The sequence below is a fragment of the Schistocerca cancellata genome, chromosome 2 (genome assembly GCF_023864275.1).
Source record: "Schistocerca cancellata isolate TAMUIC-IGC-003103 chromosome 2, iqSchCanc2.1, whole genome shotgun sequence".
Lineage (NCBI taxonomy): Eukaryota > Metazoa > Arthropoda > Insecta > Orthoptera > Acrididae > Schistocerca > Schistocerca cancellata.
Window position 1 is genome coordinate 955334414 of NC_064627.1, and position 14940 is coordinate 955349353.

Sequence of the window (14940 nt, forward strand, 5' to 3'; positions counted from 1 at the left end):
GCTATATAGGTCACATAGTCGCACCAATATTCAGCCGTTTCATAGACGTCTCGTTATTTACACAAACGTAGGAACTAAATCCCTGAGCCTATCACTGCTACTTCCTCGGCGAGAAACGCTTATTACAGAAAATTTAGACTAAACGAAGGTTCCACCGAGATTCGAACTCGGATCGCTGGATTCAGAGTCCAGAGTGCTAACCGTTACACCATGGAACCAGACAGGAGCATGGGACTCGTAAATACACTTAGCAGTACTCTGACATAATTCAGACACTTCCTACTTGCATTTTTTAACCTAATTGATACGATCGAGCATTATAAAACTTAATCTGGGCAATGTTTGCAGTTGCAGCCGATGGCTGCATTTCTGTGCGTCTATATGGCCGCGCTGAGTAGCTGTGTGTGGAAACGAAAGACAGGGACGGAGCTAAAGCAATCAGTACGAATAACAAAGTAAGCAGAGCCTCTGGTAGCTCAGTTGGTAGAGCGGTGGACTGTAGTGGAGGATTCACAGTTATCCATAGGTCGCTGGTTCAAATCCGGCCCAGAGGACTGTTTTTCTAATCTCACGAGCAAAGAGGCTCCAGAGCATGCCCACTCGGTCAGAACCTCGCTATGTTTTAAACCTATTTTAAAGGAAATTCATTTGCTCAGCTTGTAATAGCTAGTTGATAATCATGGGATTCTTAGCCTCCGTAGGTTAATGATAATTCTTCGAATTATCTTAAAATTGCTTGCTCTTACAGGCATTACTCGTTTAATGTGCTATATAGGTCACATAGTCGCACCAATATTCAGCCGTTTCATAGACGTCTCGTTATTTACACAAACGTAGGAACTAAATCCCTGAGCCTATCACTGCTACTTCCTCGGCGAGAAACGCTTATTACAGAAAATTTAGACTAAACGAAGGTTCCACCGAGATTCGAACTCGGATCGCTGGATTCAGAGTCCAGAGTGCTAACCGTTACACCATGGAACCAGACAGGAGCATGGGACTCGTAAATACACTTAGCAGTACTCTGACATAATTCAGACACTTCCTACTTGCATTTTTTAACCTAATTGATACGATCGAGCATTATAAAACTTAATCTGGGCAATGTTTGCAGTTGCAGCCGATGGCTGCATTTCTGTGCGTCTATATGGCCGCGCTGAGTAGCTGTGTGTGGAAACGAAAGCCAGGGACGGAGCTAAAGCAATCAGTACGAATAACAAAGTAAGCAGAGCCTCTGGTAGCTCAGTTGGTAGAGCGGTGGACTGTAGTGGAGGATTCACAGTTATCCATAGGTCGCTGGTTCAAATCCGGCCCAGAGGACTGTATTTCTAATCTCACGAGCAAAGAGGCTCCAGAGCATGCCCACTCGGTCAGAACCTCCCTATGTTTTAAACCTATTTTAAAGGAAATTCATTTGCTCAGCTTGTAATAGCTAGTTGATAATCATGGGATTCTTAGCCTCCGTAGGTTAATGATAATTCTTCGAATTATCTTAAAATTGCTTGCTCTTACAGGCATTACTCGTTTAATGTGCTATATAGGTCACATAGTCGCACCAATATTCAGCCGTTTCATAGACGTCTCGTTATTTACACAAACGTAGGAACTAAATCCCTGAGCCTATCACTGCTACTTCCTCGGCGAGAAACGCTTATTACAGAAAATTTAGACTAAACGAAGGTTCCACCGAGATTCGAACTCGGATCGCTGGATTCAGAGTCCAGAGTGCTAACCGTTACACCATGGAACCAGACAGGAGCATGGGACTCGTAAATACACTTAGCAGTACTCTGACATAATTCAGACACTTCCTACTTGCATTTTTTAACCTAATTGATACGATCGAGCATTATAAAACTTAATCTGGGCAATGTTTGCAGTTGCAGCCGATGGCTGCATTTCTGTGCGTCTATATGGCCGCGCTGAGTAGCTGTGTGTGGAAACGAAAGACAGGGACGGAGCTAAAGCAATCAGTACGAATAACAAAGTAAGCAGAGCCTCTGGTAGCTCAGTTGGTAGAGCGGTGGACTGTAGTGGAGGATTCACAGTTATCCATAGGTCGCTGGTTCAAATCCGGCCCAGAGGACTGTTTTTCTAATCTCACGAGCAAAGAGGCTCCAGAGCATGCCCACTCGGTCAGAACCTCCCTATGTTTTAAACCTATTTTAAAGGAAATTCATTTGCTCAGCTTGTAATAGCTAGTTGATAATCATGGGATTCTTAGCCTCCGTAGGTTAATGATAATTCTTCGAATTATCTTAAAATTGCTTGCTCTTACAGGCATTACTCGTTTAATGTGCTATATAGGTCACATAGTCGCACCAATATTCAGCCGTTTCATAGACGTCTCGTTATTTACACAAACGTAGGAACTAAATCCCTGAGCCTATCACTGCTACTTCCTCGGCGAGAAACGCTTATTACAGAAAATTTAGACTAAACGAAGGTTCCACCGAGATTCGAACTCGGATCGCTGGATTCAGAGTCCAGAGTGCTAACCGTTACACCATGGAACCAGACAGGAGCATGGGACTCGTAAATACACTTAGCAGTACTCTGACATAATTCAGACACTTCCTACTTGCATTTTTTAACCTAATTGATACGATCGAGCATTATAAAACTTAATCTGGGCAATGTTTGCAGTTGCAGCCGATGGCTGCATTTCTGTGCGTCTATATGGCCGCGCTGAGTAGCTGTGTGTGGAAACGAAAGACAGGGACGGAGCTAAAGCAATCAGTACGAATAACAAAGTAAGCAGAGCCTCTGGTAGCTCAGTTGGTAGAGCGGTGGACTGTAGTGGAGGATTCACAGTTATCCATAGGTCGCTGGTTCAAATCCGGCCCAGAGGACTGTTTTTCTAATCTCACGAGCAAAGAGGCTCCAGAGCATGCCCACTCGGTCAGAACCTCCCTATGTTTTAAACCTATTTTAAAGGAAATTCATTTGCTCAGCTTGTAATAGCTAGTTGATAATCATGGGATTCTTAGCCTCCGTAGGTTAATGATAATTCTTCGAATTATCTTAAAATTGCTTGCTCTTACAGGCATTACTCGTTTAATGTGCTATATAGGTCACATAGTCGCACCAATATTCAGCCGTTTCATAGACGTCTCGTTATTTACACAAACGTAGGAACTAAATCCCTGAGCCTATCACTGCTACTTCCTCGGCGAGAAACGCTTATTACAAAAAATTTAGACTAAACGAAGGTTCCACCGAGATTCGAACTCGGATCGCTGGATTCAGAGTCCAGAGTGCTAACCGTTACACCATGGAACCAGACAGGAGCATGGGACTCGTAAATACACTTAGCAGTACTCTGACATAATTCAGACACTTCCTACTTGCATTTTTTAACCTAATTGATACGATCGAGCATTATAAAACTTAATCTGGGCAATGTTTGCAGTTGCAGCCGATGGCTGCATTTCTGTGCGTCTATATGGCCGCGCTGAGTAGCTGTGTGTGGAAACGAAAGACAGGGACGGAGCTAAAGCAATCAGTACGAATAACAAAGTAAGCAGAGCCTCTGGTAGCTCAGTTGGTAGAGCGGTGGACTGTAGTGGAGGATTCACAGTTATCCATAGGTCGCTGGTTCAAATCCGGCCCAGAGGACTGTTTTTCTAATCTCACGAGCAAAGAGGCTCCAGAGCATGCCCACTCGGTCAGAACCTCGCTATGTTTTAAACCTATTTTAAAGGAAATTCATTTGCTCAGCTTGTAATAGCTAGTTGATAATCATGGGATTCTTAGCCTCCGTAGGTTAATGATAATTCTTCGAATTATCTTAAAATTGCTTGCTCTTACAGGCATTACTCGTTTAATGTGCTATATAGGTCACATAGTCGCACCAATATTCAGCCGTTTCATAGACGTCTCGTTATTTACACAAACGTAGGAACTAAATCCCTGAGCCTATCACTGCTACTTCCTCGGCGAGAAACGCTTATTACAGAAAATTTAGACTAAACGAAGGTTCCACCGAGATTCGAACTCGGATCGCTGGATTCAGAGTCCAGAGTGCTAACCGTTACACCATGGAACCAGACAGGAGCATGGGACTCGTAAATACACTTAGCAGTACTCTGACATAATTCAGACACTTCCTACTTGCATTTTTTAACCTAATTGATACGATCGAGCATTATAAAACTTAATCTGGGCAATGTTTGCAGTTGCAGCCGATGGCTGCATTTCTGTGCGTCTATATGGCCGCGCTGAGTAGCTGTGTGTGGAAACGAAAGACAGGGACGGAGCTAAAGCAATCAGTACGAATAACAAAGTAAGCAGAGCCTCTGGTAGCTCAGTTGGTAGAGCGGTGGACTGTAGTGGAGGATTCACAGTTATCCATAGGTCGCTGGTTCAAATCCGGCCCAGAGGACTGTTTTTCTAATCTCACGAGCAAAGAGGCTCCAGAGCATGCCCACTCGGTCAGAACCTCCCTATGTTTTAAACCTATTTTAAAGGAAATTCATTTGCTCAGCTTGTAATAGCTAGTTGATAATCATGGGATTCTTAGCCTCCGTAGGTTAATGATAATTCTTCGAATTATCTTAAAATTGCTTGCTCTTACAGGCATTACTCGTTTAATGTGCTATATAGGTCACATAGTCGCACCAATATTCAGCCGTTTCATAGACGTCTCGTTATTTACACAAACGTAGGAACTAAATCCCTGAGCCTATCACTGCTACTTCCTCGGCGAGAAACGCTTATTACAGAAAATTTAGACTAAACGAAGGTTCCACCGAGATTCGAACTCGGATCGCTGGATTCAGAGTCCAGAGTGCTAACCGTTACACCATGGAACCAGACAGGAGCATGGGACTCGTAAATACACTTAGCAGTACTCTGACATAATTCAGACACTTCCTACTTGCATTTTTTAACCTAATTGATACGATCGAGCATTATAAAACTTAATCTGGGCAATGTTTGCAGTTGCAGCCGATGGCTGCATTTCTGTGCGTCTATATGGCCGCGCTGAGTAGCTGTGTGTGGAAACGAAAGACAGGGACGGAGCTAAAGCAATCAGTACGAATAACAAAGTAAGCAGAGCCTCTGGTAGCTCAGTTGGTAGAGCGGTGGACTGTAGTGGAGGATTCACAGTTATCCATAGGTCGCTGGTTCAAATCCGGCCCAGAGGACTGTTTTTCTAATCTCACGAGCAAAGAGGCTCCAGAGCATGCCCACTCGGTCAGAACCTCCCTATGTTTTAAACCTATTTTAAAGGAAATTCATTTGCTCAGCTTGTAATAGCTAGTTGATAATCATGGGATTCTTAGCCTCCGTAGGTTAATGATAATTCTTCGAATTATCTTAAAATTGCTTGCTCTTACAGGCATTACTCGTTTAATGTGCTATATAGGTCACATAGTCGCACCAATATTCAGCCGTTTCATAGACGTCTCGTTATTTACACAAACGTAGGAACTAAATCCCTGAGCCTATCACTGCTACTTCCTCGGCGAGAAACGCTTATTACAGAAAATTTAGACTAAACGAAGGTTCCACCGAGATTCGAACTCGGATCGCTGGATTCAGAGTCCAGAGTGCTAACCGTTACACCATGGAACCAGACAGGAGCATGGGACTCGTAAATACACTTAGCAGTACTCTGACATAATTCAGACACTTCCTACTTGCATTTTTTAACCTAATTGATACGATCGAGCATTATAAAACTTAATCTGGGCAATGTTTGCAGTTGCAGCCGATGGCTGCATTTCTGTGCGTCTATATGGCCGCGCTGAGTAGCTGTGTGTGGAAACGAAAGACAGGGACGGAGCTAAAGCAATCAGTACGAATAACAAAGTAAGCAGAGCCTCTGGTAGCTCAGTTGGTAGAGCGGTGGACTGTAGTGGAGGATTCACAGTTATCCATAGGTCGCTGGTTCAAATCCGGCCCAGAGGACTGTTTTTCTAACCTCACGAGCAAAGAGGCTCCAGAGAATGCCCACTCGGTCAGAACCTCCCTATGTTTTAAACCTATTTTAAAGGAAATTCATTTGCTCAGCTTGTAATAGCTAGTTGATAATCATGGGATTCTTAGCCTCCGTAGGTTAATGATAATTCTTCGAATTATCTTAAAATTGCTTGCTCTTACAGGCATTACTCGTTTAATGTGCTATATAGGTCACATAGTCGCACCAATATTCAGCCGTTTCATAGACGTCTCGTTATTTACACAAACGTAGGAACTAAATCCCTGAGCCTATCACTGCTACTTCCTCGGCGAGAAACGCTTATTACAGAAAATTTAGACTAAACGAAGGTTCCAACGAGATTCGAACTCGGATCGCTGGATTCAGAGTCCAGAGTGCTAACCGTTACACCATGGAACCAGACAGGAGCATGGGACTCGTAAATACACTTAGCAGTACTCTGACATAATTCAGACACTTCCTACTTGCATTTTTTAACCTAATTGATACGATCGAGCATTATAAAACTTAATCTGGGCAATGTTTGCAGTTGCAGCCGATGGCTGCATTTCTGTGCGTCTATATGGCCGCGCTGAGTAGCTGTGTGTGGAAACGAAAGACAGGGACGGAGCTAAAGCAATCAGTACGAATAACAAAGTAAGCAGAGCCTCTGGTAGCTCAGTTGGTAGAGCGGTGGACTGTAGTGGAGGATTCACAGTTATCCATAGGTCGCTGGTTCAAATCCGGCCCAGAGGACTGTTTTTCTAATCTCACGAGCAAAGAGGCTCCAGAGCATGCCCACTCGGTCAGAACCTCCCTATGTTTTAAACCTATTTTAAAGGAAATTCATTTGCTCAGCTTGTAATAGCTAGTTGATAATCATGGGATTCTTAGCCTCCGTAGGTTAATGATAATTCTTCGAATTATCTTAAAATTGCTTGCTCTTACAGGCAGTACTCGTTTAATGTGCTATATAGGTCACATAGTCGCACCAATATTCAGCCGTTTCATAGACGTCTCGTTATTTACACAAACGTAGGAACTAAATCCCTGAGCCTATCACTGCTACTTCCTCGGCGAGAAACGCTTATTACAGAAAATTTAGACTAAACGAAGGTTCCACCGAGATTCGAACTCGGATCGCTGGATTCAGAGTCCAGAGTGCTAACCGTTACACCATGGAACCAGGCAGGAGCATGGGACTCGTAAATACACTTAGCAGTACTCTGACATAATTCAGACACTTCCTACTTGCATTTTTTAACCTAATTGATACGATCGAGCATTATAAAACTTAATCTGGGCAATGTTTGCAGTTGCAGCCGATGGCTGCATTTCTGTGCGTCTATATGGCCGCGCTGAGTAGCTGTGTGTGGAAACGAAAGACAGGGACGGAGCTAAAGCAATCAGTACGAATAACAAAGTAAGCAGAGCCTCTGGTAGCTCAGTTGGTAGAGCGGTGGACTGTAGTGGAGGATTCACAGTTATCCATAGGTCGCTGGTTCAAATCCGGCCCAGAGGACTGTTTTTCTAATCTCACGAGCAAAGAGGCTCCAGAGCATGCCCACTCGGTCAGAACCTCCCTATGTTTTAAACCTATTTTAAAGGAAATTCATTTGCTCAGCTTGTAATAGCTAGTTTATAATCATGGGATTCTTAGCCTCCGTAGGTTAATGATAATTCTTCGAATTATCTTAAAATTGCTTGCTCTTACAGGCATTACTCGTTTAATGTGCTATATAGGTCACATAGTCGCACCAATATTCAGCCGTTTCATAGACGTCTCGTTATTTACACAAACGTAGGAACTAAATCCCTGAGCCTATCACTGCTACTTCCTCGGCGAGAAACGCTTATTACAGAAAATTTAGACTAAACGAAGGTTCCACCGAGATTCTAACTCGGATCGCTGGATTCAGAGTCCAGAGTGCTAACCGTTACACCATGGAACCAGACAGGAGCATGGGACTCGTAAATACACTTAGCAGTACTCTGACATAATTCAGACACTTCCTACTTGCATTTTTTAACCTAATTGATACGATCGAGCATTATAAAACTTAATCTGGGCAATGTTTGCAGTTGCAGCCGATGGCTGCATTTCTGTGCGTCTATATGGCCGCGCTGAGTAGCTGTGTGTGGAAACGAAAGACAGGGACGGAGCTAAAGCAATCAGTACGAATAACAAAGTAAGCAGAGCCTCTGGTAGCTCAGTTGGTAGAGCGGTGGACTGTAGTGGAGGATTCACAGTTATCCATAGGTCGCTGGTTCAAATCCGGCCCAGAGGACTGTTTTTCTAATCTCACGAGCAAAGAGGCTCCAGAGCATGCCCACTCGGTCAGAACCTCCCTATGATTTAAACCTATTTTAAAGGAAATTCATTTGCTCAGCTTGTAATAGCTAGTTGATAATCATGGGATTCTTAGCCTCCGTAGGTTAATGATAATTCTTCGAATTATCTTAAAATTGCTTGCTCTTACAGGCATTACTCGTTTAATGTGCTATATAGGTCACATAGTCGCACCAATATTCAGCCGTTTCATAGACGTCTCGTTATTTACACAAACGTAGGAACTAAATCCCTGAGCCTATCACTGCTACTTCCTCGGCGAGAAACGCTTATTACAGAAAATTTAGACTAAACGAAGGTTCCACCGAGATTCGAACTCGGATCGCTGGATTCAGAGTCCAGAGTGCTAACCGTTACACCATGGAACCAGACAGGAGCATGGGACTCGTAAATACACTTAGCAGTACTCTGACATAATTCAGACACTTCCTACTTGCATTTTTTAACCTAATTGATACGATCGAGCATTATAAAACTTAATCTGGGCAATGTTTGCAGTTGCAGCCGATGGCTGCATTTCTGTGCGTCTATATGGCCGCGCTGAGTAGCTGTGTGTGGAAACGAAAGACAGGGACGGAGCTAAAGCAATCAGTACGAATAACAAAGTAAGCAGAGCCTCTGGTAGCTCAGTTGGTAGAGCGGTGGACTGTAGTGGAGGATTCACAGTTATCCATAGGTCGCTGGTTCAAATCCGGCCCAGAGGACTGTTTTTCTAATCTCACGAGCAAAGAGGCTCCAGAGCATACCCACTCGGTCAGAACCTCCCTATGTTTTAAACCTATTTTAAAGGAAATTCATTTGCTCAGCTTGTAATAGCTAGTTGATAATCATGGGATTCTTAGCCTCCGTAGGTTAATGATAATTCTTCGAATTATCTTAAAATTGCTTGCTCTTACAGGCATTACTCGTTTAATGTGCTATATAGGTCACATAGTCGCACCAATATTCAGCCGTTTCATAGACGTCTCGTTATTTACACAAACGTAGGAACTAAATCCCTGAGCCTATCACTGCTACTTCCTCGGCGAGAAACGCTTATTACAGAAAATTTAGACTAAACGAAGGTTCCACCGAGATTCGAACTCGGATCGCTGGATTCAGAGTCCAGAGTGCTAACCGTTACACCATGGAACCAGACAGGAGCATGGGACTCGTAAATACACTTAGCAGTACTCTGACATAATTCAGACACTTCCTACTTGCATTTTTTAACCTAATTGATACGATCGAGCATTATAAAACTTAATCTGGGCAATGTTTGCAGTTGCAGCCGATGGCTGCATTTCTGTGCGTCTATATGGCCGCGCTGAGTAGCTGTGTGTGGAAACGAAAGACAGGGACGGAGCTAAAGCAATCAGTACGAATAACAAAGTAAGCAGAGCCTCTGGTAGCTCAGTTGGTAGAGCGGTGGACTGTAGTGGAGGATTCACAGTTATCCATAGGTCGCTGGTTCAAATCCGGCCCAGAGGACTGTTTTTCTAATCTCACGAGCAAAGAGGCTCCAGAGCATGCCCACTCGGTCAGAACCTCCCTATGTTTTAAACCTATTTTAAAGGAAATTCATTTGCTCAGCTTGTAATAGCTAGTTGATAATCATGGGATTCTTAGCCTCCGTAGGTTAATGATAATTCTTCGAATTATCTTAAAATTGCTTGCTCTTACAGGCATTACTCGTTTAATGTGCTATATAGGTCACATAGTCGCACCAATATTCAGCCGTTTCATAGACGTCTCGTTATTTACACAAACGTAGGAACTAAATCCCTGAGCCTATCACTGCTACTTCCTCGGCGAGAAACGCTTATTACAGAAAATTCAGACTAAACGAAGGTTCCACCAAGATTCGAACTCGGATCGCTGGATTCAGAGTCCAGAGTGCTAACCGTTACACCCTGGAACCAGACAGGAGCATGGGACTCGTAAATACACTTAGCAGTACTCTGACATAATTCAGACACTTCCTACTTGCATTTTTTAACCTAATTGATACGATCGAGCATTATAAAACTTAATCTGGGCAATGTTTGCAGTTGCAGCCGATGGCTGCATTTCTGTGCGTCTATATGGCCGCGCTGAGTAGCTGTGTGTGGAAACGAAAGACAGGGACGGAGCTAAAGCAATCAGTACGAATAACAAAGTAAGCAGAGCCTCTGGTAGCTCAGTTGGTAGAGCGGTGGACTGTAGTGGAGGATTCACAGTTATCCATAGGTCGCTGGTTCAAATCCGGCCCAGAGGACTGTTTTTCTAATCTCACGAGCAAAGAGGCTCCAGAGCATGCCCACTCGGTCAGAACCTCCCTATGTTTTAAACCTATTTTAAAGGAAATTCATTTGCTCAGCTTGTAATAGCTAGTTGATAATCATGGGATTCTTAGCCTCCGTAGGTTAATGATAATTCTTCGAATTATCTTAAAATTGCTTGCTCTTACAGGCATTACTGGTTTAATGTGCTATATAGGTCACATAGTCGCACCAATATTCAGCCGTTTCATAGACGTCTCGTTATTTACACAAACGTAGGAACTAAATCCCTGAGCCTATCACTGCTACTTCCTCGGCGAGAAACGCTTATTACAGAAAATTTAGACTAAACGAAGGTTCCACCGAGATTCGAACTCGGATCGCTGGATTCAGAGTCCAGAGTGCTAACCGTTACACCATGGAACCAGACAGGAGCATGGGACTCGTAAATACACTTAGCAGTACTCTGACATAATTCAGACACTTCCTACTTGCATTTTTTAACCTAATTGATACGATCGAGCATTATAAAACTTAATCTGGGCAATGTTTGCAGTTGCAGCCGATGGCTGCATTTCTGTGCGTCTATATGGCCGCGCTGAGTAGCTGTGTGTGGAAACGAAAGACAGGGACGGAGCTAAAGCAATCAGTACGAATAACAAAGTAAGCAGAGCCTCTGGTAGCTCAGTTGGTAGAGCGGTGGACTGTAGTGGAGGATTCACAGTTATCCATAGGTCGCTGGTTCAAATCCGGCCCAGAGGACTGTTTTTCTAATCTCACGAGCAAAGAGGCTCCAGAGCATGCCCACTCGGTCAGAACCTCCCTATGTTTTAAACCTATTTTAAAGGAAATTCATTTGCTCAGCTTGTAATAGCTAGTTGATAATCATGGGATTCTTAGCCTCCGTAGGATAATGATAATTCTTCGAATTATCTTAAAATTGCTTGCTCTTACAGGCATTACTCGTTTAATGTGCTATATAGGTCACATAGTCGCACATAACCAATATTCAGCCATTTCATAGACGTCTCGTTATTTACACAAACGTAGGAACTAAATCCCTGAGCCTATCACTGCTACTTCCTCGGCGAGAAACGCTTATTACAGAAAATTTAGACTAAACGAAGGTTCCACCGAGATTCGAACTCGGATCGCTGGATTCAGAGTCCAGAGTGCTAACCGTTACACCATGGAACCAGACAGGAGCATGGGACTCGTAAATACACTTAGCAGTACTCTGACATAATTCAGACACTTCCTACTTGCATTTTTTAACCTAATTGATACGATCGAGCATTATAAAACTTAATCTGGGCAATGTTTGCAGTTGCAGCCGATGGCTGCATTTCTGTGCGTCTATATGGCCGCGCTGAGTAGCTGTGTGTGGAAACGAAAGACAGGGACGGAGCTAAAGCAATCAGTACGAATAACAAAGTAAGCAGAGCCTCTGGTAGCTCAGTTGGTAGAGCGGTGGACTGTAGTGGAGGATTCACAGTTATCCATAGGTCGCTGGTTCAAATCCGGCCCAGAGGACTGTTTTTCTAATCTCACGAGCAAAGAGGCTCCAGAGCATGCCCACTCGGTCAGAACCTCCCTATGTTTTAAACCTATTTTAAAGGAAATTCATTTGCTCAGCTTGTAATAGCTAGTTGATAATCATGGGATTCTTAGCCTCCGTAGGATAATGATAATTCTTCGAATTATCTTAAAATTGCTTGCTCTTACAGGCATTACTCGTTTAATGTGCTATATAGGTCACATAGTCGCACCAATATTCAGCCGTTTCATAGACGTCTCGTTATTTACACAAACGTAGGAACTAAATCCCTGAGCCTATCACTGCTACTTCCTCGGCGAGAAACGCTTATTACAGAAAATTTAGACTAAACGAAGGTTCCACCGAGATTCGAACTCGGATCGCTGGATTCAGAGTCCAGAGTGCTAACCGTTACACCATGGAACCAGACAGGAGCATGGGACTCGTAAATACACTTAGCAGTACTCTGACATAATTCAGACACTTCCTACTTGCATTTTTTAACCTAATTGATACGATCGAGCATTATAAAACTTAATCTGGGCAATGTTTGCAGTTGCAGCCGATGGCTGCATTTCTGTGCGTCTATATGGCCGCGCTGAGTAGCTGTGTGTGGAAACGAAAGACAGGGACGGAGCTAAAGCAATCAGTACGAATAACAAAGTAAGCGGAGCCTCTGGTAGCTCAGTTGGTAGAGCGGTGGACTGTAGTGGAGGATTCACAGTTATCCATAGGTCGCTGGTTCAAATCCGGCCCAGAGGACTGTTTTTCTAATCTCACGAGCAAAGAGGCTCCAGAGCATGCCCACTCGGTCAGAACCTCCCTATGTTTTAAACCTATTTTAAAGGAAATTCATTTGCTCAGCTTGTAATAGCTAGTTGATAATCATGGGATTCTTAGCCTCCGTAGGATAATGATAATTCTTCGAATTATCTTAAAATTGCTTGCTCTTACAGGCATTACTCGTTTAATGTGCTATATAGGTCACATAGTCGCACCAATATTCAGCCGTTTCATAGACGTCTCGTTATTTACACAAACGTAGGAACTAAATCCCTGAGCCTATCACTGCTACTTCCTCGGCGAGAAACGCTTATTACAGAAAATTTAGACTAAACGAAGGTTCCACCGAGATTCGAACTCGGATCGCTGGATTCAGAGTCCAGAGTGCTAACCGTTACACCATGGAACCAGACAGGAGCATGGGACTCGTAAATACACTTAGCAGTACTCTGACATAATTCAGACACTTCCTACTTGCATTTTTTAACCTAATTGATACGATCGAGCATTATAAAACTTAATCTGGGCAATGTTTGCAGTTGCAGCCGATGGCTGCATTTCTGTGCGTCTATATGGCCGCGCTGAGTAGCTGTGTGTGGAAACGAAAGACAGGGACGGAGCTAAAGCAATCAGTACGAATAACAAAGTAAGCAGAGCCTCTGGTAGCTCAGTTGGTAGAGCGGTGGACTGTAGTGGAGGATTCACAGTTATCCATAGGTCGCTGGTTCAAATCCGGCCCAGAGGACTGTTTTTCTAATCTCACGAGCAAAGAGGCTCCAGAGCATGCCCACTCGGTCAGAACCTCCCTATGTTTTAAACCTATTTTAAAGGAAATTCATTTGCTCAGCTTGTAATAGCTAGTTGATAATCATGGGATTCTTAGCCTCCGTAGGTTAATGATAATTCTTCGAATTATCTTAAAATTGCTTGCTCTTACAGGCATTACTCGTTTAATGTGCTATATAGGTCACATAGTCGCACCAATATTCAGCCGTTTCATAGACGTCTCGTTATTTACACAAACGTAGGAACTAAATCCCTGAGCCTATCACTGCTACTTCCTCGGCGAGAAACGCTTATTACAGAAAATTCAGACTAAACGAAGGTTCCACCGAGATTCGAACTCGGATCGCTGGATTCAGAGTCCAGAGTGCTAACCGTTACACCCTGGAACCAGACAGGAGCATGGGACTCGTAAATACACTTAGCAGTACTCTGACATAATTCAGACACTTCCTACTTGCATTTTTTAACCTAATTGATACGATCGAGCATTATAAAACTTAATCTGGGCAATGTTTGCAGTTGCAGCCGATGGCTGCATTTCTGTGCGTCTATATGGCCGCGCTGAGTAGCTGTGTGTGGAAACGAAAGACAGGGACGGAGCTAAAGCAATCAGTACGAATAACAAAGTAAGCAGAGCCTCTGGTAGCTCAGTTGGTAGAGCGGTGGACTGTAGTGGAGGATTCACAGTTATCCATAGGTCGCTGGTTCAAATCCGGCCCAGAGGACTGTTTTTCTAATCTCACGAGCAAAGAGGCTCCAGAGCATGCCCACTCGGTCAGAACCTCCCTATGTTTTAAACCTATTTTAAAGGAAATTCATTTGCTCAGCTTGTAATAGCTAGTTGATAATCATGGGATTCTTAGCCTCCGTAGGTTAATGATAATTCTTCGAATTATCTTAAAATTGCTTGCTCTTACAGGCATTACTGGTTTAATGTGCTATATAGGTCACATAGTCGCACCAATATTCAGCCGTTTCATAGACGTCTCGTTATTTACACAAACGTAGGAACTAAATCCCTGAGCCTATCACTGCTACTTCCTCGGCGAGAAACGCTTATTACAGAAAATTTAGACTAAACGAAGGTTCCACCGAGATTCGAACTCGGATCGCTGGATTCAGAGTCCAGAGTGCTAACCGTTACACCATGGAACCAGACAGGAGCATGGGACTCGTAAATACACTTAGCAGTACTCTGACATAATTCAGACACTTCCTACTTGCATTTTTTAACCTAATTGATACGATCGAGCATTATAAAACTTAATCTGGGCAATGTTTGCAGTTGCAGCCGATGGCTGCATTTCTGTGCGTCTAT

General features: G+C 43.5%; 38 non-coding genes across 38 annotated transcripts; 19 read left to right on the forward strand and 19 right to left on the reverse strand.

The window, feature by feature from the left end:
- Positions 1–146: 146 nt before the first annotated feature.
- Trnaq-cug (transfer RNA glutamine (anticodon CUG)) lies at positions 147–218 on the reverse strand. Its single transcript has one exon. It is a non-coding gene; the product is annotated as a tRNA-Gln (tRNA).
- Positions 219–465: 247 nt separating this feature from the next.
- Positions 466–554, forward strand: Trnay-gua (transfer RNA tyrosine (anticodon GUA)). The gene is given in 2 exon segments: positions 466–502; positions 519–554. It is a non-coding gene; the product is annotated as a tRNA-Tyr (tRNA).
- A 358-nt stretch (positions 555–912) lies between these two features.
- Trnaq-cug (transfer RNA glutamine (anticodon CUG)) lies at positions 913–984 on the reverse strand. The gene has a single exon. It is a non-coding gene; the product is annotated as a tRNA-Gln (tRNA).
- Positions 985–1231: 247 nt separating this feature from the next.
- Positions 1232–1320, forward strand: Trnay-gua (transfer RNA tyrosine (anticodon GUA)). Its single transcript is given in 2 exon segments — positions 1232–1268; positions 1285–1320. It is a non-coding gene; the product is annotated as a tRNA-Tyr (tRNA).
- A 358-nt stretch (positions 1321–1678) lies between these two features.
- Positions 1679–1750, reverse strand: Trnaq-cug (transfer RNA glutamine (anticodon CUG)). The gene has a single exon. It is a non-coding gene; the product is annotated as a tRNA-Gln (tRNA).
- Positions 1751–1997: 247 nt separating this feature from the next.
- On the forward strand, positions 1998–2086 carry Trnay-gua (transfer RNA tyrosine (anticodon GUA)). The gene is given in 2 exon segments: positions 1998–2034; positions 2051–2086. It is a non-coding gene; the product is annotated as a tRNA-Tyr (tRNA).
- Positions 2087–2444: 358 nt separating this feature from the next.
- Positions 2445–2516, reverse strand: Trnaq-cug (transfer RNA glutamine (anticodon CUG)). The gene has a single exon. It is a non-coding gene; the product is annotated as a tRNA-Gln (tRNA).
- Positions 2517–2763: 247 nt separating this feature from the next.
- Trnay-gua (transfer RNA tyrosine (anticodon GUA)) lies at positions 2764–2852 on the forward strand. Its single transcript is given in 2 exon segments — positions 2764–2800; positions 2817–2852. It is a non-coding gene; the product is annotated as a tRNA-Tyr (tRNA).
- Positions 2853–3210: 358 nt separating this feature from the next.
- On the reverse strand, positions 3211–3282 carry Trnaq-cug (transfer RNA glutamine (anticodon CUG)). Its single transcript has one exon. It is a non-coding gene; the product is annotated as a tRNA-Gln (tRNA).
- A 247-nt stretch (positions 3283–3529) lies between these two features.
- Trnay-gua (transfer RNA tyrosine (anticodon GUA)) lies at positions 3530–3618 on the forward strand. Its single transcript is given in 2 exon segments — positions 3530–3566; positions 3583–3618. It is a non-coding gene; the product is annotated as a tRNA-Tyr (tRNA).
- Positions 3619–3976: 358 nt separating this feature from the next.
- On the reverse strand, positions 3977–4048 carry Trnaq-cug (transfer RNA glutamine (anticodon CUG)). The gene has a single exon. It is a non-coding gene; the product is annotated as a tRNA-Gln (tRNA).
- A 247-nt stretch (positions 4049–4295) lies between these two features.
- On the forward strand, positions 4296–4384 carry Trnay-gua (transfer RNA tyrosine (anticodon GUA)). The gene is given in 2 exon segments: positions 4296–4332; positions 4349–4384. It is a non-coding gene; the product is annotated as a tRNA-Tyr (tRNA).
- Positions 4385–4742: 358 nt separating this feature from the next.
- On the reverse strand, positions 4743–4814 carry Trnaq-cug (transfer RNA glutamine (anticodon CUG)). Its single transcript has one exon. It is a non-coding gene; the product is annotated as a tRNA-Gln (tRNA).
- Positions 4815–5061: 247 nt separating this feature from the next.
- On the forward strand, positions 5062–5150 carry Trnay-gua (transfer RNA tyrosine (anticodon GUA)). Its single transcript is given in 2 exon segments — positions 5062–5098; positions 5115–5150. It is a non-coding gene; the product is annotated as a tRNA-Tyr (tRNA).
- A 358-nt stretch (positions 5151–5508) lies between these two features.
- Trnaq-cug (transfer RNA glutamine (anticodon CUG)) lies at positions 5509–5580 on the reverse strand. The gene has a single exon. It is a non-coding gene; the product is annotated as a tRNA-Gln (tRNA).
- A 247-nt stretch (positions 5581–5827) lies between these two features.
- On the forward strand, positions 5828–5916 carry Trnay-gua (transfer RNA tyrosine (anticodon GUA)). The gene is given in 2 exon segments: positions 5828–5864; positions 5881–5916. It is a non-coding gene; the product is annotated as a tRNA-Tyr (tRNA).
- A 358-nt stretch (positions 5917–6274) lies between these two features.
- Trnaq-cug (transfer RNA glutamine (anticodon CUG)) lies at positions 6275–6346 on the reverse strand. Its single transcript has one exon. It is a non-coding gene; the product is annotated as a tRNA-Gln (tRNA).
- A 247-nt stretch (positions 6347–6593) lies between these two features.
- Trnay-gua (transfer RNA tyrosine (anticodon GUA)) lies at positions 6594–6682 on the forward strand. The gene is given in 2 exon segments: positions 6594–6630; positions 6647–6682. It is a non-coding gene; the product is annotated as a tRNA-Tyr (tRNA).
- Positions 6683–7040: 358 nt separating this feature from the next.
- Positions 7041–7112, reverse strand: Trnaq-cug (transfer RNA glutamine (anticodon CUG)). Its single transcript has one exon. It is a non-coding gene; the product is annotated as a tRNA-Gln (tRNA).
- Positions 7113–7359: 247 nt separating this feature from the next.
- Trnay-gua (transfer RNA tyrosine (anticodon GUA)) lies at positions 7360–7448 on the forward strand. The gene is given in 2 exon segments: positions 7360–7396; positions 7413–7448. It is a non-coding gene; the product is annotated as a tRNA-Tyr (tRNA).
- A 358-nt stretch (positions 7449–7806) lies between these two features.
- On the reverse strand, positions 7807–7878 carry Trnaq-cug (transfer RNA glutamine (anticodon CUG)). Its single transcript has one exon. It is a non-coding gene; the product is annotated as a tRNA-Gln (tRNA).
- Positions 7879–8125: 247 nt separating this feature from the next.
- Positions 8126–8214, forward strand: Trnay-gua (transfer RNA tyrosine (anticodon GUA)). The gene is given in 2 exon segments: positions 8126–8162; positions 8179–8214. It is a non-coding gene; the product is annotated as a tRNA-Tyr (tRNA).
- A 358-nt stretch (positions 8215–8572) lies between these two features.
- Trnaq-cug (transfer RNA glutamine (anticodon CUG)) lies at positions 8573–8644 on the reverse strand. Its single transcript has one exon. It is a non-coding gene; the product is annotated as a tRNA-Gln (tRNA).
- Positions 8645–8891: 247 nt separating this feature from the next.
- On the forward strand, positions 8892–8980 carry Trnay-gua (transfer RNA tyrosine (anticodon GUA)). Its single transcript is given in 2 exon segments — positions 8892–8928; positions 8945–8980. It is a non-coding gene; the product is annotated as a tRNA-Tyr (tRNA).
- Positions 8981–9338: 358 nt separating this feature from the next.
- Positions 9339–9410, reverse strand: Trnaq-cug (transfer RNA glutamine (anticodon CUG)). The gene has a single exon. It is a non-coding gene; the product is annotated as a tRNA-Gln (tRNA).
- Positions 9411–9657: 247 nt separating this feature from the next.
- Positions 9658–9746, forward strand: Trnay-gua (transfer RNA tyrosine (anticodon GUA)). The gene is given in 2 exon segments: positions 9658–9694; positions 9711–9746. It is a non-coding gene; the product is annotated as a tRNA-Tyr (tRNA).
- A 677-nt stretch (positions 9747–10423) lies between these two features.
- Positions 10424–10512, forward strand: Trnay-gua (transfer RNA tyrosine (anticodon GUA)). Its single transcript is given in 2 exon segments — positions 10424–10460; positions 10477–10512. It is a non-coding gene; the product is annotated as a tRNA-Tyr (tRNA).
- A 358-nt stretch (positions 10513–10870) lies between these two features.
- On the reverse strand, positions 10871–10942 carry Trnaq-cug (transfer RNA glutamine (anticodon CUG)). Its single transcript has one exon. It is a non-coding gene; the product is annotated as a tRNA-Gln (tRNA).
- Positions 10943–11189: 247 nt separating this feature from the next.
- Trnay-gua (transfer RNA tyrosine (anticodon GUA)) lies at positions 11190–11278 on the forward strand. The gene is given in 2 exon segments: positions 11190–11226; positions 11243–11278. It is a non-coding gene; the product is annotated as a tRNA-Tyr (tRNA).
- A 363-nt stretch (positions 11279–11641) lies between these two features.
- Trnaq-cug (transfer RNA glutamine (anticodon CUG)) lies at positions 11642–11713 on the reverse strand. Its single transcript has one exon. It is a non-coding gene; the product is annotated as a tRNA-Gln (tRNA).
- A 247-nt stretch (positions 11714–11960) lies between these two features.
- Trnay-gua (transfer RNA tyrosine (anticodon GUA)) lies at positions 11961–12049 on the forward strand. The gene is given in 2 exon segments: positions 11961–11997; positions 12014–12049. It is a non-coding gene; the product is annotated as a tRNA-Tyr (tRNA).
- A 358-nt stretch (positions 12050–12407) lies between these two features.
- Positions 12408–12479, reverse strand: Trnaq-cug (transfer RNA glutamine (anticodon CUG)). The gene has a single exon. It is a non-coding gene; the product is annotated as a tRNA-Gln (tRNA).
- A 247-nt stretch (positions 12480–12726) lies between these two features.
- On the forward strand, positions 12727–12815 carry Trnay-gua (transfer RNA tyrosine (anticodon GUA)). The gene is given in 2 exon segments: positions 12727–12763; positions 12780–12815. It is a non-coding gene; the product is annotated as a tRNA-Tyr (tRNA).
- Positions 12816–13173: 358 nt separating this feature from the next.
- Positions 13174–13245, reverse strand: Trnaq-cug (transfer RNA glutamine (anticodon CUG)). The gene has a single exon. It is a non-coding gene; the product is annotated as a tRNA-Gln (tRNA).
- A 247-nt stretch (positions 13246–13492) lies between these two features.
- Trnay-gua (transfer RNA tyrosine (anticodon GUA)) lies at positions 13493–13581 on the forward strand. Its single transcript is given in 2 exon segments — positions 13493–13529; positions 13546–13581. It is a non-coding gene; the product is annotated as a tRNA-Tyr (tRNA).
- Positions 13582–13939: 358 nt separating this feature from the next.
- On the reverse strand, positions 13940–14011 carry Trnaq-cug (transfer RNA glutamine (anticodon CUG)). Its single transcript has one exon. It is a non-coding gene; the product is annotated as a tRNA-Gln (tRNA).
- Positions 14012–14258: 247 nt separating this feature from the next.
- Trnay-gua (transfer RNA tyrosine (anticodon GUA)) lies at positions 14259–14347 on the forward strand. Its single transcript is given in 2 exon segments — positions 14259–14295; positions 14312–14347. It is a non-coding gene; the product is annotated as a tRNA-Tyr (tRNA).
- Positions 14348–14705: 358 nt separating this feature from the next.
- Positions 14706–14777, reverse strand: Trnaq-cug (transfer RNA glutamine (anticodon CUG)). Its single transcript has one exon. It is a non-coding gene; the product is annotated as a tRNA-Gln (tRNA).
- Between the last annotated feature and the right edge of the window lie 163 nt (positions 14778–14940).